At 43.5% G+C, this 24,891-nt stretch overlaps 1 protein-coding gene across 3 annotated transcripts in view; it reads left to right on the forward strand.

Moving 5' to 3' along the window:
- The window catches only part of TNS3 (tensin 3), a 190,756-nt gene that overhangs the window by 63,496 nt on the left and 102,369 nt on the right, over nt 1-24,891 (forward strand). Inside the window, exon 1 of one of the 3 annotated variants that reach the window (XM_069958545.1) lies at nt 21,034-21,053. The exons of the other annotated variants lie outside the window; for them this stretch is intronic. The gene's annotated coding sequence lies outside the window, so the exon portion shown is untranslated. Of the gene's footprint in view, nt 1-21,033; nt 21,054-24,891 lie in introns of those variants that run through there. 3 annotated transcript variants of the gene reach the window in all.

A 24,891-nucleotide genomic window follows, 5' to 3' on the forward strand; every position in this document is an offset into this window, starting at 1 on the left:
ACACCAGACGGGTCACAGAACGGACGCTGTTTCACAATGTGAAAGCTGGTGTGTGTGCAGCAGGGATCTGACAGGTTTGTCCCAGTGCCCTAAATTTTTAGAAGTAATATTGCCCTGAAAGCCTTATGGTGCTTTTATACGGAGCAATAATTCGCCCGATTGCACGATTAAAGATTTTGAATGAACGATGTGTTTTTTATAACGATCAGCGCTTAGATCAAAATGAACGATTTCTCGCTCGTCGCTGCGTTTACACGTACGATTATCGTTCGAATCCGATCGTTATCGCGCAAATTTGAATGATAATCGTTCCGTCTAAGTGTCCGAGTTCCACTGCATTGCCGAATCCAAACGCTCAGAATTCAACTCCCGATGGCTGAGCCAGTTTTCCAAAACAGTTGCAGCATCTTTTCAAGAGTTTTGGTTCCGGTGCTGAGACTCAATTCAGTGGCTAAATCTAGTTAGGAGAAGCACATGGCTGTATACTTCATTCCTCAGTTGGCCATTCAGTCCGACTCATTGCAGATGACGCGCTCCTTAGACTAATTTACAGTATACCTCCTGCAATGAGATGAGAGTGCTGTTTCTAGTGAGACTTGAATAGATCAAAACGTTTGTGTGTATGACATTACGTGAATGTTTTTTATTTTTCAGATTTACAGTAATGCTTCAAAGAGTTAAAAACAAGTCTTAGGATAAGGTGCATCAGCTGTTAGGCTAGCTGTCATGTGATGCCTTGTTCACATGGAACTGACTGTTTCAATCAAGTTCTGCATATTGCTGCGGCAGGAAAGTACAGGGGTTTTTTTCTGCTTTTTTCTTAGTAACCACTGACGCTTTATAAGAAAGAGAATTATTTCTTTTTCCATCTTTTATTATTTTGGTTCATAAGTTTTAGGAGCCATTCACATGTCTGCAAAATACTGCCTGTGCACGGACAGTATTTTGCGGACAGGACCTCAGAGCTTCCGGCATAATGTATCATTATGACAATGGGGGCTCTGAAATGGAATCTTTCCACTACTGTACTGACACAGCCACGGACAGCATTTTGCAGATGTTTGAATGGCCCCTTAGTTGCTTTCTTGCTCTAGAACAGATTGATATTATATCTGTTATACATGTTTATACTAGATACTAACGTATATAATGCTATAGTGTTCTATGTCATGTGGTTGTCTACTTTGAAGCGCTTTAACCATAGGCTTATTACAGGTTGGATCTCTGCTGGAATCCCCAGGGATCAGCTGTAAGCTGTTAGGGATCTCCTGGGAGCAAGTGTTTAGTTCTCCTGCAGCGTCACCACAGGTGAACCAGAGCATTACACAGGTTTTACTCATCAATGAGCTGTATGTCTATGGTAATGAATGGAAGTGCCTAGCACACCTGACACCTGAATATATCAGAATGAGACCATAGATGTAGGTAATGGATGTGACTTGTTGAGCTTGGGTATATTTACACAGAGTAAATGTGGCGGATAACGCAGCTGGGATTCTGTCGCTCACCCCTGCGTGCTGCCGCTTGGCTCTCCGCTCATGCTATAGACTCCATTCTATTGGTAGACAAATTCCACTATCGGCCCAAAGAATTGGCATGTCAATTCTTTGAGTGGACGACGGAATCCACCCAAGCATAGAATGGAGTCTATGTGATGGTCGGAACTTCAAGTGGGAGCGCGGGGGGTGGGGCAACGGATTCTCAGCTGAGTTATCTGTTACATTTACTCTGTGTGCATACACCCTTTTTGCGTAACTTATTTTATAATGTATTATATAGCAATATTGTTAATATTTTATATACAGATCCAATGTGAATGTTTACTTTGCCCTTAATTTGTTGAAAGATGTGTGTCCCTTCGAAGTTGTGTTGTCTGTAGTTTTTTTTTTTTTTAAACTTCATAATATCATCTTCAGAATTTCTTTCAGTTACTTCTTTACAGATAGTTGCTAAGTTACATAGTTGATAAAGTTGAAAAAAGCCAAGACTTCCTCCTATATACTGTGTTGATCCGGAGGAAAGCAAAAAAATCCTTAAGGGTACAAACACACACGGCTTATACGCTGCGTATTTACTGCTGCGATACGCAGCAGATTAGATCTAAATAACTGAACACAGTATCAAATCTGCTACGTATCTGCTGCGTATCTGCTGTGTGTGTTTGTACCCTAATAAGGGTACAAACCCACACACCGTATACGCAGCAGATACGCAGCAGATTTGATGGTGCAGATTTGATGCTGTGTTCAGTTATTTCGATCTAATCTGCTGCGTATCGCAGCAGTAAATATGCAGCGTATACGCCGTGTGTGTTTGTACCCTAAGGGTACAAACCCACTTGACGTATTTGCTGCGTGAATCAGCAAATCATGTGTGTAACATATCATCAAAGCAGAACATAGCATCAAATCTGCTGCAAATCTGCTGTGTACCTGCTGCATATACGGTGTGTGTGTTTGTACCCTTAGGGTACAAACCCACTTGCCGGATCTGCAGCGAGTCTCCTTGCTGCGTTTTTGCAGCGAGACTCGCTGCAGATCCCAGCCCTATACTTTCATTAGCAGAGAAACTCGCAGCAGGGATGTACATCCCTGCTGCGATTTTGTCTGCAGCCCTCCCCATTAACCCCCTAGCCGCCGGACATTATACATTACCGGGTCCCCGTTCCTGCTTGCTTCGGGGCTCCCGGTGTCTTCACGGCCCGCCCGGCCAATGAGAGCCGCCGAAGCAAGCAGGAGCGGGGACCTGGTAATGTATATCCTGCCCGCCCCCCTGCAGCCCCGATCGCCCCCAGCCCCCGGCCGCACGATCGCCCCCCGCACCCCCCGGCCGCATGATCGCCCCCCCAGCCATACGATCGCCCCCCCGCAGCCCCCGGTCGCATGATCGCCCCCCGCACCCCCCGGGATGTACATCCCTGCTGTGATTTTGTCTTACATTGAAAGTATAGGGCCGGGATCTGCAGAGAGTCTCGCTGCAAATACGCAGCAAGGAGACTCGCTGCAGACCCGCCAAGTGTGTTTGTAACCTTAGGGTACAAACACACACACCGTATACGCAGCAGATCTGCAGCAGATTTGATGCTCTGTTCAGTTATATAGATCTAATCTGCTGCGTATCTTCTGCGTTTCTGCTGCATATCGCAGCAGTAAATACGCATCGTATACGGTGTGTGTGTTAGTCCCCTAAGGGTAGCTTTACACGTACCGGATCAGCAGCGGATTTCACGCTGCAAGTTTTCAGCGAAATCCACTGTGGATCCTGGTAGTGTGAAGGTCTATGCAGTTACATATCCGCAGCAGAATTTTCATCGGCTGATGGGGAGTGAGGGGAGCCGGGAGCCTCACACACAGCCGCGGCACTGAGCAGGTAATGTATGCTCCGGGCCAGGGGCTGCGGGCTGTTGACGGTAGGGGGTTAAAGGGGCTGGGTCACATACTGGCAGCGGATATCCGCTGCAGTCATAGGACACATTCAACTTCACATTACCAGGATCGGCAGCGGATTTCGCTGCAAACTCGCAGCTTGAAATCCGCTGCGGATCCGGTACGCGTGAAGCTACGGAGATGCCTATTGCCCCATGTCAGGGAAAAAATTCCTTCCCAACACCAAACGTGGCAATGGAAATAAATCCCTGGATCAAATGTCATATCACTAGAAATCTACAGCCCATAACTTGTAATTTTCTATTTTTCAAGAAAGGCATCCAGGCCACCCTTGAACTTATTTAAAGGGGTTATGCAGCGCTACAAAAACAGGGCCACTTTCCTCCAGAGACACCACTACTGCACTTAAAGGGGAAATCCAAGTAGAAGTAAAAAAAAAAAAAAAAAACCCTGCTGCATATAGCATTGGTTACCTGTCTAACCCAGTTTTGAAACTACCTAAAATCAATTTGCTTGGGAAGGGGGGGTCTTCATTCTGTGTTTTGTGGCTGTAGGGGTGTGTGACCGCACAAGGCGCATCACCCCATCAATCAAAAGGGGATGCCGCCAGGTTAAGAACAGCCTGCAGTGGGCGCCAATGGCTGCAGGGTGAGTGACCCATTCACTTCTGTGTGCGCTGGCATCCGGGACTTTCGGTAATGGCAGCGTCTCCGACGCAAAGTCTTTGTCGGAGCATGGGGGAACAGAGGTAGGTGCGGGGAGGGATGTTGCTGCGGTGGAGCTTTGGTAAGGTGAGTTTTTTTACTATGGGGAGGGCACTTGGGGAGGGGGCATTACTATGGGGAGAGCACATGGGGAGGGGGCATTACTATGGGGAGAGCACATGGGGAGGGGGGCATTACTATGGGAAGAGCACATGGGGAGGGGGGCATTACTATGGGGAGAGTAATTGGGGAGGTGACATTACTATGGGGAGAACACATGGGGAGGGGACATTACTTTAAGGGGAGCACATGAAGGGGAATTACAATAAGGAGAGCACACTGGGGGCCATTACGATAGGACCTGCACAGAAGGGGCCTTTAAAGCGAGACTGTACCCACAATCTGACCCCCCAAACCACTTGTACAGTCAGATAGCTGCATTTAATCCAAGATCTGTCCTGGGATCCATTCGGCAGGTGATGCAGTTATTGTCCTAAAAAACAACTTTTAAACTTGAAGCTCGTGCCAAACGGGAGTATCTGTGCCCTAACTTTGCACTACCCCTCCGTCCCTCCTCCCCACCCTCTTCATTATTAGGAATGCCACTGGAACATTTCCTCCATGCTTAATTCTGCGCAGGTGCTTAACGATCCAGCCCATGTGCTGGGCTGACACAGGTGGGAAATAGGAGGCAATCTGCCTGGAGCATTTAAAGCGACTCCGTACCCACAATTTGTCCCCCCCAAACCACTTGTACCTTCGGATAGCTGCTTTTAATCCAAGATCTGTCCTGGGGTCCGTTCGGCAGGGGATGCAGTTTGTCATAAAAACAACTTTTAATCCAGCAGCTCTGTGTCTAATGGCCGGGGCTTACATTTGTATATGCATTAGGCTGGCACCACCTCTCCATCCTTCCTCCCCACCCTCCTCATTATTAGGAATGATCCAGGAACATTTACTGCTGTTTGAGCTTTGCACAGGTGTATTAACGATCCAGCCCATGTTCATTATGCACACAGAAGGGGAATAGGAAGCAATCTGCCTGGAGTATTCCTAATGATGAGGAGGGTGGCGAGGAAGGACAGAGAGGTTGTGCCAGCCTAATGCATATACAAATGTAAGCCCCGGCCGTTAGACATAGCGCTGCAGAATTAAAAGTTGTTTTTATCACTATAACTGCATCCCCTGCCGAACGGACCCCAGGACAGATCTTGGATTAAAAGCAGCTATCTGAAGGTACAAGTGGTTTGGGGGGGACAGATTGTGGGTACGGAGTCGCTTTAAAGGGAACCAATCACGAAAAAAACGTCCATAAAGCTAAGGAAACGTGCTGGTACATCAGCCAGCACACTTCATAAACATCCCCCTGTCCCCCACTTGATCCCCTCTATTAGTCAGTATTCGTACTTTAAGTCCCGCGCTGTATGTAAATCTCCGCCAAGTAGTCATGGTGGGCGGATTTAGTCATTGTCCTGGGCGGCAGGAGGCACTGTAATCACGCCCACAGGGGCGTGATTGAAAGTCGTGCGTTCCACTTACGTCAGCCGGGGCCTGCGTTCCACGTTGGTGGCGTGCTGTCGTCTTCAGGACGCCGCGCATGCGCAGTACATCGGTCTTGTCTCCCTCCGTACTGCGCATGCGCAGCGTCCTGAAGACATCAGCACGCCACCGACGTGGAACGCAGGCCCCGGCTGACGTAAGTGGAACGCACGACTTTCAAATCACTTTAAAGCGCTTCCTGCCGCCCAGGACAATGACTAAATCCGCCCACCGTGACTACTTGGCGGAGATTTACATACAGCGCGGGACTTAAAGTACGAATACTGACTAATAGAGGGGATCACGGGGGGTACAGGGGGATGTTTAGGAAGCGTGCTGGCTGATGTACCAGCACGTTTCCTTAGCTTTATGGACGTTTTTTTCGTGATTGGTTCCCTTTAACTATAGGGACCTGCAACAGGAGGGGGAGGGCACATATCATATGATGATTGCACAGAGGGGACCACCTTCTATATAAGGGCTTCACAGAGGGTCCAGACTACGAAATAGGGGGACAGGGGATTTAACTACTGTGTGCTTAAGTAGCCTAAAATATTCCATTGGCAGATTCTGGAAAGAGGATTCAAGGCCAGGAGAAGACTTCAAGATGGTACAGGCAAAATGGAGAGAAAAAGAAAAAGTGAACGACTCTGATCAGAGAAGATGCCCCCTGTGAGTCACTGGATGTAGCTGTACTCTGTTATAGGGTCTGTAGTGATAGTGGTCATGGTGTGGCAGTATTATGTTGTGGTTTCATTGGTAATGTCTTTGTTTTTTTCGTTAGCAGTTTGGAAACTATGTAATCAGTGTATAGTGGGAATAATGTTATAACATAACTATGTATGTATTGAGGCACTTGATACTGTGTGGGAGCACTTTGAGGGCATTATACTGTGTTTGGAGACTTACGGGACATTTATCAATGAAAAAATGCAGGTAATGCAGTTATTGTCCTAAAAAACTACTTTTAAACTTGCAGCCTGTGCCAAACGGGAGTATCTGTGCCCTAACTTTGCACCACCCCTACATCCCTCCTCCCCACCCTCCTCATCATTAGGAATGCCACTGGAACTTGCGCCAGCCTAATGTATACGCAGTGTAAGCCCCAACCGTTGGGCACGGGGCTTCCAGTTTAAAAGTTGTTTTTTATGACAATAACTGCATCACCTGTCGAATGGACCCCAGGACAGATCTTGGATTAAAAGCAGCTATCCGAAGGTACAAGTGGTTTGGGGGGGTCAGATTGTGGGTACAGAGTCACTTTAAAGACAGAATTGCATGAAAACGGCTCTTGGTCTGTTTACACTCAATCAATTGTTTAATGATTTTGAAGCAACAATTTGGATTCCATGAGGATCAGCGTTTAGACAAAGCAATAAAAAGTTTTTAAAAAATCAATTTTACGATCGCTTTAAGATCGCTTAAAGCCATCTCACACACTAGGGTGAATTTTTGAAAGACTGTTTGAATTAAGTGGTTTGCGAATTATCAGCGAGCAACCAGCGACTATTCGAGAAAATCTTGAAAGCCCACGATCGATTTCTTGCATGTCGCTTGAACAATAATCGCTCTGTGTAAACATACCATCAGATTTAGCAATCGGGGCCAACCAATCACAGCTCATCTTGAGAAACAAAACTATCAAACCTAAATCAATCAAAAAGATTTAGGGTAGCTTCACACGTACCGTAACGCTGCGTATTTATTGCTGCGTTTTTATCGCTGCGTGTTTGGTGCGATTTTTACATGCAAGTTTTGATTTTCACATGATATTCATGTGAAAATCAAAACTCGCATGTAAAAATCGCACCAAAAACGCAGCGTTAAATACGCAGCGATACGGTGTGAAGGCACCCTTAGGTGGGTGTCTGACAGGTGGCTACCGTGCCAGACCTGCAATCAGCACCCCTGAAATGCAGGGTGTGGTGCCGCTTACTTAACATGGCAACTGGAGGACTTCTGAAGGCCTCTGACACTCTTGTGTTGACTCTCTTAATGAAGTGCTGATTTTAGCAGCTAAACAATGCTGGTCATTGTATAAGTCTAAGCAGTTGAATGATTACTTGATAGTCTCCAATAAAAAAAAAAAAAAAGCTTTTAAAATGTTAAAACTTTTCACATTTTGCAAATAAAAAAGCTTAAGGGGCTTTTTCACACGTCCTGTATTTGCAAAAACAAACAAAAGGATTGTGCTCAGGATTGAAGGAAAAAGAGATAGGGCTGTGGTAACAGAACAAGAGTTAAGGCCCTTTTACACAAAACGATTATCAGCTGTATTTTGCCAATACTTGTCTTGTGTAATAGAAGGCAACGATCAGCCGACATGAACGATGTCGGCTGATAAACGACTAATATAGCAGCAGTCTGCTGCCAACGCTCCTGTTTTGCTGAGCGACTGCAGCAGACCGCTGCTATCTTCTATGGGCTGCCCGGTCGATCAAGCGATCACCTGGGCAGCCCCCCCCCCCAGCTCCCCACATTCCCCCCTGAACTCATCCGCTCGCTGCCACCGTGTGAAATAGCGTCTGCAGCGAGCGGGGAACATGGAGCAAGCGAGCGATGACAGCGCTCGTTTGCTCCTTTCTGTTGCCCCGTGTAATAGGGGCTTTATACTCACTGCACCGCGGGGGGCTGATCACTTCAGATCCCCCCTTCAGGTTAGCATATCGATATGGATAGGTTTTAATGGAATAAAATGCCTGCTTGGATTTATGGATACTATTGTGTTGTATCGATATGCTAACCTGGAGGGGGGGATCTGATGTGATCAGCCCCCCAGGGTGCAGTGAGTATAACCCTTGCTTTGTTACCATAGCCCTATCTCGATTTCCTACAGTCCAAAATGCAATCCTTTTGTTTGTTTTTGCATTTAATGTACTTGAGAATACCACTGTCTAATACTTTGGCCATTGGGATATGGATTTGCCTGCTCCCCCCTTGGGATATCATGGAGCGATTGACGACTAGTTTGAATCTTTGTGGCCTTCGGTGATGTGGGGGAGTAGTTCACCCACTATCACCCGGTGAGTGAAGGCTTCTCCCTATTTCTATTTGTTTGGATGAGCACTGCCCCCAGATTTTTCTATCACGTCCTGTATTGTACGGATGCAATGGAAGGGGAAGCCCTGTAATGGAGTGTTTCCCTGTCCAGCATGTTGTATCAATATTGTGTCAAGAGCTGGGAAACTGTTCGAATCTCCTTGGCACTGTAGTGACAGGGCCGTGCAACTGCTTCATTACAATTTAGTACAGAGATTTAAACAGTTTCCTCGCTCCCAGCATGATGCTGATACATATCAGGGAAACACTTGATTACAGGGCTTCCCCTTCCATAGCATCCGTACAATATGGGACATGGGAATAAGCCCTAAGGCCGTAGTCACACATTCTGTGAATACAGTCCATGCATGGAAGATGTGCTCCGTATTCCCAAAACCTGTGAATGCTGCCTAAATTCCAGGAGAAGTAACATATTTGATATTGACACATGTAGAACTATCAAACTACAAACATATTTTTCCCAAACTACGAATCACATTGCTGATTTGTATCCCATTTGCAATGCCCACACTCAATTATAGCCCATTTTCTGTACTGTGTGTGCACTGAAGACCAATTCCCATAGACTTCAATGGAGTGCATTATTACATTGAAGAAACAGCTGTATTTGTCGCTCAAAATTACGGATGTATTTTACTATATGGGAACATAGCCTAAATATAATTTGCCAATTTTTGCTCCGTGTGTACCTATAATGGATTTAAGGAAGATGAAATCATGTTACAGCAAAACAATGACTGTTGCTTATAAAATAAACAAAACTAACAACGGACAGATTTAAGTTCTCATTTTAAAAACCAATGTTTTGCATATAATTTAATATATATATATTATTTTTTATTTAATTTTTTTCCTATATATGCATAACTGCTACTGAGAAATCACTGAACTTTACCTACTACGGAGATGGTGTTTACTTACATCTCTGCATTGTGGCAGTAGGCGGGGGAAAGAAACTGTTCTCCAGGTGTCGGCTTCTGAAATCCTTTTATCTGTTCATTTCTAATCTGTATAAAAATAGAGAGTAAATATTGACTGCACACTCGGGGAAAGGTACACACCCATGGGGCACGCAATCGCTGCTGACTGTGAAGGAAAGAACAGTTGTGCTCCAGTACAGAAAGATAACTGGACCTGTATACAATTCTGAATACAATAGTGCCTTTGTACTTTTACAGCAGGTTTAAGAGCAGAGTATGGCTTTTTTATCTTTTTTGGGATTTGGTGAAAGTGAGTCATTGACTTGTTCACACATTTACATAGTTATCTTAATTTCATAACTGTTGCATTATAGGTGTCTGTTGTTAGTATAACAATGTTTAAAAAACCTGAGACTGGTTAACGCCCCACAGGCTTATAGTCACACCCCCTCAGACTGATTAACGTCCCACAGCCTTATAGTCACACCCCCTGAGACTGATTAACGTCCCACAGCCTCATAGTCAGACCCCCTGAGACTGATTTACGTCCCACAGCCTCATAGTCACACCCCCTGAGACTTATTAACATCCCACAGCCTCATAGTCACACCCCCTGAGACTGATTAACGTCCCACAGCCTCATAGTCAGACCCCCTGAGACTGATTATCGTCCCACAGTCTCATAGTCACACCCCCTTGACACATTTGTGCATTTGTATACTGACTATAGGTCCACTTAATGTAAATACTATGGACACTTTGCATTGCTTAAAGAGGTATTCCACGTTAAAATAACTTATTGCCTGTCCACAGGAAGAGTCCAACAGCTGGATCTGTACAATAGTGCCCTGAGTGTTTATAACTCAGCTTTCTTAGGGGTTGTTCAGCAGCAAAAGAAAAAAATCTTTTAAATCTTTTAAATCAACGTGATGAGAGTTTTGCAACAGCTTGAGAGCCAAGGTTCCCTACCCCTGTCCTAAAGGGTGCTGCACCTGTACAGAGGAGCTGGGGGGGCTGCTGCTCCTGCAAGGGGCGACTTTACTGAAGGGCCAGGTTCACAAGGGTTAATGGGGGGGCAGAGACAGGGACAGCTCTTCTTGGAGTGCCGGAGGCAAAAGCCAGAGGATGCATAATGCATGCGTATGTACACGGCATGCCTTCTGCGCTCCATAGACTTTAATGGATGTGGTGCCAGATGAGGGAGCTGACTACACATCAGAACGCTGCAAGCAGTGTTCTCACGCGCGGTCGGTCCGGCGGCACTAATGTGAGAATGCATCGTCCGAACTGTCCCATTGAAAACAATGGGATCAGTTCAGAGATGCGTTTCCATCCAATGCTTTTCTCCTGATATATGTAGACAAGGCCTAAGCGATTATCGTCTGAATACGGACGATAATTGCTTATTGTAATAAGGCCTTAAGTTTTTATTTTTCTTTGTCTGCAAGTGTAGATGCAATGTCTGAACTAGACCGTTGTATTTTACTCTCAAGAAGCCACGGTGTAGCATAGTTTCCAGCCTCTGTAATGTACTCTTGCATTTCTCTTCTCTTGAGTCACTTGCTATCTCTGATAATCTTAGATGAGCAGACGCAACTATTTTGTTAGTGATTACCCACCCTGTCTGTAAATGCTAATGGTTTGCTATTAGCCCAAAGGCTTGTTTTTTTTATACTGCTCCAAACTGATGTTTAAGCAGGATTATAAGATCTCCTTATAGGCCAGAATTATACTTTCTAACATAATTAGGGTCTTTTTCTAGCATTATTATTATGTCACACTTGAGCATCATTTCCAGTGAAGCATCCAGTGCTTGCTCTGTATTCTTCAAACAGGATTTACAAAATGTAATGTATAGTATATAATAGTGTGAAAAGATCAGCAAACTCTTGTCCATTTGCAGATTGCATTATAGTTGGCTGCACACTGCATGGTGTAAACAGGTGATGTGCAGCCACAGTGATGCATCCAGCATTAGTTGCACAGCAAAAGAACACCAAGCACAGAGTTTGGCGCTTTTGCCTGTAAAAAGGCCCTTAGATTGAACAAGGAGACACATCTTTCATATACAGTGGTCCTTTTAGTTACAACATTAAAGGGGAACTATCAGCAGGTTGAATGAATCTAACCTGCTGAGAACCCCCCATTTTGCATGGGGCGCAGAGGAGGAAGGTGTATGTGTCTTACTGCATTATTCTCATGCTGTTAGCAGTGTAAGGCTGCATTCCCACGTTTCGTGATCGTGACGGATCACGGACGTGGAATGCATGTACCGGAGTCCCCCCGTGCCCGGACAGCATCTGTAATTAGATGCTGGGAGCGGGGGAGACTTTATTCATAAGCGCCGCACTGTAATTAATCAGCCGCGCGGTGCTGATACTACAGCGCGGCGCTTATGAATACAGTCTCCCCCACTCCCAGCATCTAATTACAGATGCTGTCCGGGCGCAGGGGGACTCCGGTACATGCATTCCACGTCGGAACGTGGGAATGCAGCCTTATTCTTGGTCTGGAGAACAGCCCTGCCCCCAAAGCGCCGATAGAAGAAGAAGGCTGGCTGGGCACTATGGGGGCGGGGCAGTGCTCATAACGGTGCTCCGGAACATGGAGTACACTGCATGGAAACAATGCAGAGCGGGAAAGTAGGAGACATGCTTTCCTCCTTGGCGCCCCATAAGCAATAGGGGGCTGTCACAGGTTAGATTTGTCCCAGGGTGACCATTGTATGTTAATAATTTTTGTATCTTGAGGCCAAAACTCTATGGAAAACTGTACTGTATATTGTCACTATACTATAGAGACTGAATACCAGACACACACAGCAGTACAGGACACCTATCACACTGTACTGTAGAGAGGAGATACTAGACACACACACAGCAGACAGGACATGTAGTATCACACTGTACTGTACAGGAGATACTAGACACACAGCAGTACAGGACATGTAGTATCACACTGTACTGTAGAGAGGAGATACTAGACACACATAACAGTACAGGACATGTAGTATCACACTGTACTGTACAGGAGATACTAGACACACATAACAGTACAGGGCATGTAGTATCACACTGTACTGTAGAGAGGAGATACTAGACACACACAGCAGTACAGGACATGTAGTATCACAATGTACTGTAGGAAGGTGCTACTAGACAGCCAATCACTGCAGGCACTTCACTAATACTGGGACTTTACCAGTAAAATTACCATTTTTTTTTAGCTTGCAGGCGCCTCAGGTACTATTTTAACCGTGTTTGAGGCACCACTTGTATTGCTTAACATATTGCCCCCTCTGTGCCCCATATAAGCAGTTATGCCCAATATATGTGCCTCCGCCCAGTAAGTAGAATCCCCCTTGTACCTATCCCCCACTTAGATAGTCATCCCAGTAGTTAGCCCTCCCAGTAAATTATATTCCTGAGACCTATGAGTTGTGTCGGTGTAAATGTAGGAAATGTAGGGATGGTTGAGCTGACTTGTTTATAAAGGTGACATCTGCCTGTGTGGCTATATCCTGGCAGCACAAGGGTTTTGTGTCTCTAGCTAGGTAAACATTGTAGCACAGAGGATGAAAGCAAATTCATCAGCTATGACCTATGAGCGGCTGCACCCAGACCCTTTCTAAATATGCCACATTGCAATAAAAGCAGAGGCTTTATAATTTCTACATATAAAGGTTGTTAGTTATAAGGACAGTCCTGAAAATGATTTGTAGGGGATACAGAAACATTTAAACACGTGTTTGGTGTCACAAAACCTAGCATGCAAACACTGAGAGCCTTTAGTGTTCATCTCTTGGAGTGGAAAGTAAGTTTTAAGCTTGGAGCTATTGTTGAAAGGAATTTGGCCTGATTAAGCCATTGATATTGCTGCAACATACCAGCAGAGCATGCTTCTGTACTCAGCCCGCAAAGTTGTTTTGTGTTTTCATTAGGTGACTTTTTCACCTTGATGATGGAAAAAACAAAATGTCAATGGCTTGATTGTTGTGCGAGTATACACACAGAGTATATACAGGCCATCATGTGATGGTGTGTACAGCAAATACAGGTACTTTGTTTCTTTGTTTCCTACTTTCCCTTTTCTGTGAACATGAGATGTAATGCAACTTGGGTGGAAAGTCTGCTTTTTAGTCTGTGTTAACACACACAGTATTTTGAGCTGCTTCTTTGAACAGATGGAGCATATCTGCCTAAAAGTTAGGGGCCTATTCCATGGAGCGAGAATCTGCCGAATCGGCCAGATTCGGACGATTATCGCTCGGTGGAATAGAGAAAATGATCAGCCGATGATCGTGTCATCGGCTGATTGTTTATTTAGGCCCAAACCTAAAATCATCGGTCACCCACCGCGCATTGATTCGTGGAATAGCGATGAGTGGCGGGCGACCAACGATTTAAGAAGCAGCATACATTACCTAGCAGGGCTTCTCCTCTGCTCCGTCTTCCTCCCCGGGTCCTGCGGCGCAGCATCAGCTTCAGTGCAGCCTGATTGAGCTGTCAGACTGCTCAGCCAATCACTGTCCGGGACTGCTACAGCCAGTGATTGGCTGAGCGGTCTGACAGCTCAGTCAGGCCGCTCCAGAGTTGATACTGCGCCGCAGGACCCAGGGAGGAAGATGGAGCGGAGGAGAAGCCCTGCTAGGTAATGTATGCTGCAAGGACATCGTTAACGATGTCCCTGCAGCCCTCGCTAAACGATCATCGGGCCGTGGAATAGGCCCAGCAGATCGGCGCTCGTTTACACTGTTGATCGGGCCCGTGGAATAGGGCCCTTGCTGTAAAATTATAGTTTCCCAGCAACTGCTGGTATTTTTGTTTCCACGCAGTTCCTACTTGCGTTATAAACAATTAGGGATTTTCCAGTTTGAACACAGACTTTTTGCCCCATTTTGCTCTAATCCTACACTTAGCAGTCACAGAAGATGTGCTATAGACCTGAAAGCAGAACTCCCGGCATCATGTATTATTTTGATGCTGGGAACTGCAAAACAGTTTAAATCTTTGCTCTTCAATACTGACACGCATGAATTGTGATTACGGGAGTTTCACATTCCTGTCCGTAGCACATCTTCCGTGCAGGGATTGTAACCATAAAACTTGTGAATGCCCCCTTAACGCAACTATTTGGTCTGTATTGTGGCACTTCTGTTGTCTCTAAAAACCTAGAAGTCCAAGCTTGTACAGGGCCCTTGAATTCCTTAACTGCAATAGGACGTTACATACTTAGGCTATGTTCCCACTCCATATTTTTGCTCAGTGTTTTGCAACCAAAACCAGGAGTGGATTGAAAACACAGGCTCTGTTCACACACTGCTGAAATTTAGTGGATGGCTGCCATTTAACGGCAAGTAATTACCGTTATTATACCATTTGAAATAACAGACATTAATTGCTGTTAAATGATGGCTATCCACTAAATCACCACAGTGTGGGAAGATAGCCTTTTTGTGTTTTCAATCCACTCCTGGTTTTGGTTGCAAAATACTGAGCAAAAAAAAAATTGTGTAGGAACATAGCCTTAAAATCAATAACGTAAGGGTGTATTTCCACACATTGCAGTTTCATTGCAGCACTCTCGCAGTACTGCAGCCTTTTTACGTTGACATTATGCAGTAAAGTTCTGCAGTGAAAATTTATCTGCAGTTTTTGCAAACTCTTGGTATAAATAGCACTCTTTTGTTGCTAAAGGTAGTAAAATAACAGTAGCATAAATATATGAGAAACTAAATGTGTGAACAAAGCCTTAAAGCGAATGTGCCACCAGTACATTGCTTTTTTGAATTTTACATGAACAGACGCGGAGGCCGGTCTATTCCCAAGCACCAGCTGGGCATGAAGGAAAGGAGGCGGGCCCAGAAGCCCCCAGTGTGACGAAACCCTCTTTCCTCTGTGACATAGCTCCATTAGAATCAATATAGCTGTGTCACAGAACGGAGGGCAGACTTTCACACTGGGGGGGGGGCCAGCTTCCTTTCCTTCCTGCCTGGCCGGTACCCCGGAAAAGACCCGACGCCGTGTGTGGGAACCGGGACTCGGTTTGTGAAAAACAAAAAAGCGATGTACTGGTGATACATTCGCTTCAACTAGCATATTAACTGTTTAGTTTATTAGGTTTCAGTTTCTGTATTTCCAATGCCGTGTATTGATTTGTGCCACGTGCCTGGTTTATTGTTGTGTTTTACGTCAGATACACATAGATTCATATTTATTTGTTGTTAATATGCAGTATTCCTCAGAATCGGTAACGTCTCTTAGGGCCCTATTCCACGGGACGATTATCGTTCGCATAATCGTTAACCATAAACGATCCAAACGACCGCTATTATGAAAGACCTGAAATCGTTTACCCATTTACATGGAAAGATATTCGTTACTTATGATTGTTCTTGCGGTCATCTTGTCATCGCTATTGCGTTCGTCACTACTGCGAACTACTTCTTATTCAATGTGAACGATTTGCGAACGAGCAACGATAAAAATAGGTCCAGGTCTTATTAAACGTTCAACGATTTCTCGTTCGGTCGTTAGTCATTAACTGCTATTCAAACGAATGATTATCGTTTAGATTCGAACAATTTAACGATAATCTGAACGGTAATCGTCCGGTGGAATAGGGCCCTTATTGTCTATAGTGCATGAATTCTGTTTGTTGAACGGTTGTATTGTTTTACTGTATAGAAGATGAAGAATTGAACTGTCTGTGCCCCTTTCTCTTTTATTGAGGGAAACCCGGTACAGCACAGAAGAGGGAAGCATTCCTTAAGGGGATTAATATTTGAAGTGACTCAGACACTTTGATCCTTTCCATCTGGAGGCCGGCTTGTTATAGCTTGTAAAATGAAGGCAGATTTAGATCTACTGCTGTTTGTTTTCCTTTTTATAAATCTGAACCATTACCCGTGGCCCACACATATCTTCATTTCGTGTTCATTCATTCCTGTAAGTGGAATTCTTTGAAGTCTCTTCTCCATAGAACTTTTCAAATATATTTAACAAACATTTTTACAGAAAATGAATACCTTGCTGCAAAGCAAAAATGTTTACATATCAGCATTTATATTAATTGGATTTTAGAATTTCCTTTCAGTGCTGTGAAATAATTTTTTTTTTGTGTGTGTGTGTAAATCCATGCATGTGTAATCCAATGCATGCCAAAATACCAGTCTACTGACATATGTCTTTATAATACAAACTAGACATGAGGGAATTTACAGTAGGCATGAGGCAAAGTGCTTTATTCCTATCTGCATTCTGCTCATCTGGCTGCGAGGCTTTGAAGTCTACTCCGCTCCCTGCCGCTCCTCCCCAGGTGCTGGGAAAGAATGGATCCGGTCCGGGGAAACTGGGAGAAGTTTCAGGACCAGGCCAGTTTATCAAATCTCTCACCACAGATAATATCTGGCATCACTGCATGAGTGCACTACTAGTGCATGAAAAAAACAACACTACTAAAAGTGGAAAGCACATGCATATAATTCAGACCCCTGGGAGCCATATTTTCCTTAAAGGGGTAGTGCGGCACTAAGAATTTATTCACAAAATAACACACATTACAAAGTTATACAACTTTGTAATGTATGTTATGTATGTGAATGGCCCCCTTCCCGTGTTCCCCTGCCCGTGTACCCGGAAGTGTAGTGCAGTATACATACCTGATCCTTGTCGACCAACCCCATCAAAGACGTCATCTTCGGGAGGCCCGACCCGCTCCTGCCGCATCCAAAAGCTCATTTGCATGTGCTTTTTTCTTCTTTTTTTTTAGAATTTTTCAAATCTGACCTATCTCACTTTGTGTTTATAGCTCCGTCATGCTTTAACTTAATCCAAACTTTAATCTCGGCCACTGATTGGCTGGCTGAGCAGGCCTGGGACGTCACACTCCAGCTCACCTCTGAAACCAGAAAGCAGCCAGGGACTGGGGGACTGGTGTTGGAATTGTTTGTTAACTATCTGTATCGAGATGTGATTCTGGTCCCTACAGTTGTGGCCAGTCCCTCTCGTAAATGGCGCACACAACATCTTCAGTGTCTGTTTCGTCCATGGACGTGCCAGTGCGTGGATATTCGGCAACAGGGGTTTAAAATGAACGTGCCAACTTGTTCTTATGCGGGAAGGGGTTAAACTTTCTATGGATATCCCATAAATGCTTGAAATGGTAAAACCTTTATAAGACCTCATGCACATAAGCATATATGGGATTACAAAGATATGGTGTCTTTTGCATTTCAGCAAGGCTAACTTTATTACCACTGTGGTAAATGCCTTTGGAGTCTGCATATTGTAGATTGCCAAGTTCTCCCTATAAGCTGCCGTTGGGGGGAAGGGGGGGGGGAGCGAACAACGCAAGAAAATAATACTTTACTTAAAGAGTAGTTCATGTTTGAAACAAACTTTCAGCATGTGTGGTTGGTAAGTCTACAGTAAATGAAAATTTGAGCAATTTGGGCGTTCCTAGGATAAACATAAGCCAAGAATGGATCTGAAAAGAGGAGAAATCTCAGTCTTTCCTTTGGTGCTTCTAGTTAAAAATTTGATATATGAAACAGGAGCACACTTAGTACTAGGTGATCCAAGAGAATGAAGAGGCTCCTCCTGCTCTATAACCTGTTGCCTGCAGATTGGAGAGTCAATGGGCCTGCCGCAGGGCACCACTGTGTACGCCTGCATTTCATTTCTGACAAGGTACAAACGTATACCTAGAACATATAGCATTACTGCAGTGTAAACTCAAATGTCATATGAACGATTCTTACCTTTCTGTACTTCTTAGTGCCATATTTATACAGAATGCTGATAGCTTCCCAGAGATGACCTTCTTCTCCTTCATAAGCTTAATAAGACATTGCGTTAAACTATTATATTACCTAATAGTCACAGATTCAGACTTTAGGATCAATTGGTTATTGATAATGAAGTCTGGAAAAATATATCCTAGATTCATTGAAGGAAAAACTCCAGCAGGAAGGCAAAGAGGAAGGGGCTTGGGACTGCTTAGACCTCAGTCCTAAGCCCCTTCTAGTACTGTACTATTAAAATAAAGACCCGAGGATATTCTCAGTCCATCCCTGGGCTTTACCACCATGTCTATTACTTTAGTGGTGGTACAGATACAGGTCAGGTGCTTTAGATGTACCTTATATCTTATATGTGAGTGATAAAACTGGATTGCCACTTGTGAAGAACCAACACACCTCTGCTAGAGGATTAGTGTCAGTGAATTTATTCTTTCTTATTAAATGTAAAAGAATAAGGATTGCATTAGGAAACTGTTTTGAGAGGTTCAGCTCCTTTTGGTTTTGTAAACTAAAAACCTTATTCTTGTACTATGAGCTAGAGAAAAGCATATTAGTGACAGCTTCCAAGCCTGAGCACATCTTTTCCTTTTAGTCCAAATTGGAATTTAGACAGACTGAGACAGACTGGCTGACAATCTGAACTAAAAGCCAGTAAGGGAAACTTACCTGGCATTAGTCAATCTCTTTTAAAGGGGTGTCCCTACTGTATAGTCCTCTAATAATGTCATCAGTGGTGGGCCAATCTCTGGAACCCTGAAGGATTCTGACAACAAAAGAATGAAGGCCAAGCTCCTGTAACTCATTGCCCTCTTTTGTGTAGGAAACTGAAGTACTGCTTATATGAGTGATAAGGTGTATTACATACTGGAATGCTTTGAGAACAAAAAATAAAATAAAATGAATATCCTATGGAGGTCTGGACTCAAATCAAAGGGAAAAAAAATCAAATTACAGGCTGATCCAATTTCAGTGGAAATGCCTCAAGACAAGGAAATAAGGCTCAGTAGTGTATGTGGCCTCCACGTGCCTGTATGACTTCCCTGTATACCTGGGCATGCTCCTGATGAGGCAGTAAATGTTCTCGTGACGGATCTCTCAGACCTGGAAGTGTCTCTTCCTATTCTTGGCTAAGTAATAAGGTGGGTGTTCCTACTCAGTGACTGACTGCTCTTTCTACAGGCTCACTTATACACAGATAGCTGTCAGTCAGTGAGTAGGACTGCTTACCTGACTACTAAGGTCAGATTAATATATGAATTGACAATTTGTGTTGCCTAATTTCACTTTATAGTGGTTAAAGGGTTAATGTACCATAGGTTTAGAACAAGTGGCTTTTCTTCCTTTTTAATATGTCAGTAAATAGAATTTATTAAGGGGGCACTTTATTTTTTTAAGGAGACACAGTGTCAATTTAGTGTGTAAGTGCGGAACCATTCACGCTTACTGCAATATGTTCTGTACAATGTATGAAAGGAAAAAAATCTGAAAGGTGACACAAGCAGAATTTTTAGTGGACTTATATATAAGCTAAAGCTAAAAAGAATTCGGCTTTTTAAGGTAAAAGGCCCTCCTGTATCACTTTAAAGGTGTACTTCAGACAGTGAAAGTTTTATTTATTTTGAATTCACATTTACAAAGTTATATTTCTTGGTAATATAACTTGATTAAAATACATATAAAATTTATGCTTGTACAACTTCTGTTGACTAGCAGCAGTAAGGGGTGACACAGGCCCCTCTGCTTCTACCAACATTGGTGTTGGGAACTGCAGAGCTATCTAAGCCCTGCAGTTCCCAATCCCCTGCTGCGATCAAGCTCTTCCGTACAGTGGCAATGATACAGAGCAGTGTCCTGTCCTGTGCTAAGGGCTAGAGCAGAGCAAAAACATGTGATAGTTAGAATTAAGTGTTGTGCAGTGTTTTCTGTACACAGCAATAGTGACAGCTTTCCATTGAGTACTGTATATTCTTATTACATATAGTTCCCAACACGAACATTGGTGGCAGTAGAGAAGCCTGTGTTGCCACTCGAGGGACATTGATATATTAACAAAGAGGTATACAATTATATTAATGAAGGTATATTATAAAGTAATAAAGCAATATATTTTTTTAAAACACCGCTTTAATGTCTTGAAAATGGTTTTGTAGAAACCTTTCACATGCCTCAGCAGGGGTGTGTGCAGTTCTACAGATGCTCATGCATCTGCATCTGTATAAAGTTCCAGGAGGTAAAGCGGGCTCTACCTACCAAACAGATCTAAGATTTCTTACTCTTTTTAATTAGAAACATACATCTAGAAGATCTAGTCTGCCCTTTTAGTATTTCCCTTCTAATTATCTTAGGATAGATATATATATATTCGTCCCAGTTATTCAGTTATTGAAGATTAACCTACCACATCTGCTGGAAGTTTGTTCCAAGCATCTACTACTACTGCTTTTGGTTAAAGTGTTAAACCTTTGTTATTGCAGTGGCCTAATGAAGCTAAAGGATTGATTGTAAGCATAGCATTAGTTTGTAATGGCCCAGTCCGGTATATATTGTCACATGTCTGGAGGTATTTTGTTGCCATTGGCAACCTTGGACTGTCTGTATTTGGGCCTGTGTGTGTGTGTGTCTTTTCCTGGCCTCTCTTGTGGTAATGTATTAAATGAACATTGTTTTCTGTCATATATTTGTTTAATATGCTGTTATGTATTGGCCTCTAGTGGTACAATTGTTATTACAGTTTCCATAGCAACCCACTAGGAGAATATTGATTGGTCATTTTATATGTTTGTAAACAAGTGTTGAGCTTGATCAGTGCTTTTCCCCTGCAACCCATTAGACTCTAGTGATTGGCCAGGGGAAAGCTGGTAGTCTGGCTTGGCCAGAGTCACATCTAACCTCCCTGCATCACCTCAGTAATCCTGTCAGGCTTGAGGTTCTGTCTCCTAACCTGTTTCCAGGCAGCTATAAGGATTACCACGTGTCCTCAAAGTCTCAGCAGGACATTCTCTGTATTAGTGCCTGCTGTCGGATTGGTGAAGTGTTAGAGGTTCACCAATTCACCGTCCATATCTTCTTGGCTCTCAAGTCAGTGTGTTCATGCGTCTTCCTCCTACTTGCTAGCGAGCGTTGACAGCGTCATTTCTTTTAAGTCTTTTCAGTAACTTCAAGTATCTATTCACATGTACCTTTATAAAGGCTGGAAACCGCAAAGTCTCTGGAACAGGTCTGTCTACACTATTCCTGTAATCCTATCTATCTACCAAGTCCAAGTTGTAGTAACCAAGATAACCCTTCCCCTTGAAGCTAAAGACTCTGATCAAGCCAGCAGATATTCATCATCAGATGCCCCTCTATCGGATTGTACATAGTTATTCTTCAAGTAAAGTTTCCACATACCTGCACCCCTACTGTGTAAAGACTTATATTAAACCTTTGAGGACCAGGCCCAAAATGACCCAGTGGACCGCGCAAATTTTAATCTTAGTGTTTTTGTTTTTCCCTCCTCCCCTTCTAAGAGCTCTAGCACTTTCAGTTTTCTATCTACAATGCCACGTAAGGGCTTTTTTTTTACAGGAATAGTTGTACTTTGTAATGGCGTCTTTCATTTTACCATAACATGTATGCTGGAACCCCAAAATTATTATTTATGAAGATATAAATTGGTGAAATCGTAAAAAAGAATGCAATATGGTAACGTTTGGGGGTTCCTGTGTCTACGTGATGCACTATATGGTAAAAGTGACATGATACTATTATTCTATAGGTCAGTCCGAACACAACCATATGCAGGTTACACAGATTCTCTAATGTTATATATATTTTTTAAATGAAATCCTTTTTTTTGGCAATTAATTATTAATAAAATGGCCCTATTGTGACGCTTATAACTGTTTTAGTTTTTCACCTACAGGGCTGTATGGGGTGTCATTTTTTCCACCATGATCTCTAGTTTTTATTAATACCATATTTGTGAAGATCGGACGTTTTGATCACTTTTTATAATTTTATATATATATATATATATATATATATATATATATATATATATATATAATGTAACATAAAATTGGTAATCCACGCACTTTTTTCCCTCTTTTCGTCTACGCCGTTCACCGTTTGCAATGACTCTTATTATATTTTAATAGATCGGACAATTACGCATGCTACGGTATATTATATGTTTATTTATTTTTATGTTTTATTTATATAATGGGATGGGAGATGTGATTTCAACTTTTATTGGGGGAGGGGCTTTGGGGTAGTGTAATAGTGTTTTTAACTTTTTTTTACACGTTTGAAGTCCCTTTGGGGGACTTTTACATACAGTACTTTAATTTCTACACTGATGATTGCTATGCCATAGGCATAGCATTGATCAGTGTTATCGGCGATCTACTCATTGAGCCTGCCTGTGCAGGCTCAGTGTAGCAGATCGCCGATCGGACCGCACGGAGGCAGGTGAGAGACCTCCGGCGGCCCGTTTTAACGATCGGGACCCCCGCAGTCACACTGCGGGGGTCCCGATCGGTAAGTGACAGGGGACTTCCCCTGTCACTTACACTGAGCTTAACTTAAGGAGTTAATGACACGCGTCAGCGCGATCGCTGCAGCTTGTCATTACCGCTGAGGTCCGGAGTGCGCTTCATAGCCGGAGAAACACCCAGGACGTATAGTTACGCCCTAGGTCCATGGCGTTACTATACGCCCTGGGTCGTCTAAGGGTTAAAGATATTCCCCTGTGTATATGCTGAGAGAAGAAGGGCCCTGGCACCCTCAGACCCCACCGTGACAGGAAGGTTACAAAAGGTGAACCCTAAGGTTCCACTACACCACCAAGCAACAACCCCTCAGTATATTACAGTACACCGCAAGTTCATAGTTTATTTATAATACTGCCCCCTATAGATGAGAATATTCACATTACTGTGATAGTTGCCTTTTACAGGCCTTCCTGCTGTGCATTTGCTCTTCTAATACCCTTAGGTAATATTTATGTGACAGATTTTTCCATTGGCTAAATCCATTGTGGAATCCATGGAAATATATTATATTGTTAACTGATCCATGTTATTGTCCCTATCCCTCACACTTAAAACCCCATTACCTACTTATCCTTCCATTTAGTCTCATAGTGTGTTTACACAGACAGATTATCTGACAGATTTTTGAAGCCAAAGCCAGGAATGGATTGGAAAAGAGGGGAAATCTCAGTCTTTCCTTGACGACCTGTTCTCTGTTTATAGTTTGTTCACCATCAGGCTGCATCAGTACAGTAGCGCAGAGCTATAACTGTTTCAGTGCTCACTGTATCATAATGAATTATGATGCAGGGAGTTCCAAAAGTTCAGTCTGTGCCAAACTGTCTACCTACAGAACGTGAGAATGCAGCTCACACTCGCACTTCTTGAAGGGACCAACAGGACGGTATGCCGACATATTCATCCACAAAGTCAAATAACTGAATTTATTCCATTTAGTAGACTATGTTTGAACCCTTGTTCAAATACTTTGTTTTCCAATATTGTTATTCATTTAGCATCTCTAAGGCTGTACATACTAGAATCATGGTTTAGAACTGAACCATAAAATCCCAGACCCAAAATCAAATGGGTATCTATGAGTCCTGAAGATCCCAGTGAAAGCCTTATACTAGGGATGGTCTGAACCTGAACTCTCGGCAATGATTCCCGCTGTTTGCCCGCTCCGTGCAGCGGGTGGATACAGCTGGAGGACCACCTGGAAAACTGGGATACAGCCATAGCCATAGGCTGTATCCCAGTTTTCCAGGCGGTCCTCCGGCTGTATCCACCCTCTCCACCGAGGTGGAAGACAGCTGGAATCATTGCCGAGAGTTCGGCAGGTTCGGACCATCTCTACCTTATACTTATAACTGACCCCGATAATGTGTACATGAACAGAAACAAACGGTACCTTTTTTATGCAGTTTTATTTTATTTTTTCCAAACAAAACTGATCTTGACGCCTTTTATCTACTTGCATAAGAGTCGAACTCAAATAAGTGCCTCACTTTTATTTTTATTTAGTTTTGGTCATTTTTTTTCTTTTTCAGAATCTATTCTAATCCATTGAAGCATTTTGGGGAGCATTCAGACGTTCTGTGATCGGTCCGTAATTACAGGCGATTTGTTACGGATCGGACTTTGAAGTTCCCAGCATCATCATTCATGAATCATTCATGAATGAAAATCTTTGCGCTACTGTACTGACACAGCCACGCAGTAGTGTTATTACAATAGCACAAAGATTTAAACTGTTTCGGAGTTCCAAAATCCGGTCTGTAGCACATAGTCTGTGTTCAGACTGTAATTGTAGAATGTGTGAATGCCCCTTTAGGTTGTAAAACCTTTACCGACGCATTTTATTGTATTATGTCAGTGGGAATCCAGTGATTTCATGGTACACAGTGGCATAGCTGTACAGTGGGCACATTTCTGCTGACATAATTTGGTTGAAGGTAGCTCAAA

Source organism: Dendropsophus ebraccatus, chromosome 2 (assembly GCF_027789765.1).
Source record: "Dendropsophus ebraccatus isolate aDenEbr1 chromosome 2, aDenEbr1.pat, whole genome shotgun sequence".
Taxonomy (NCBI): domain Eukaryota; kingdom Metazoa; phylum Chordata; class Amphibia; order Anura; family Hylidae; genus Dendropsophus; species Dendropsophus ebraccatus.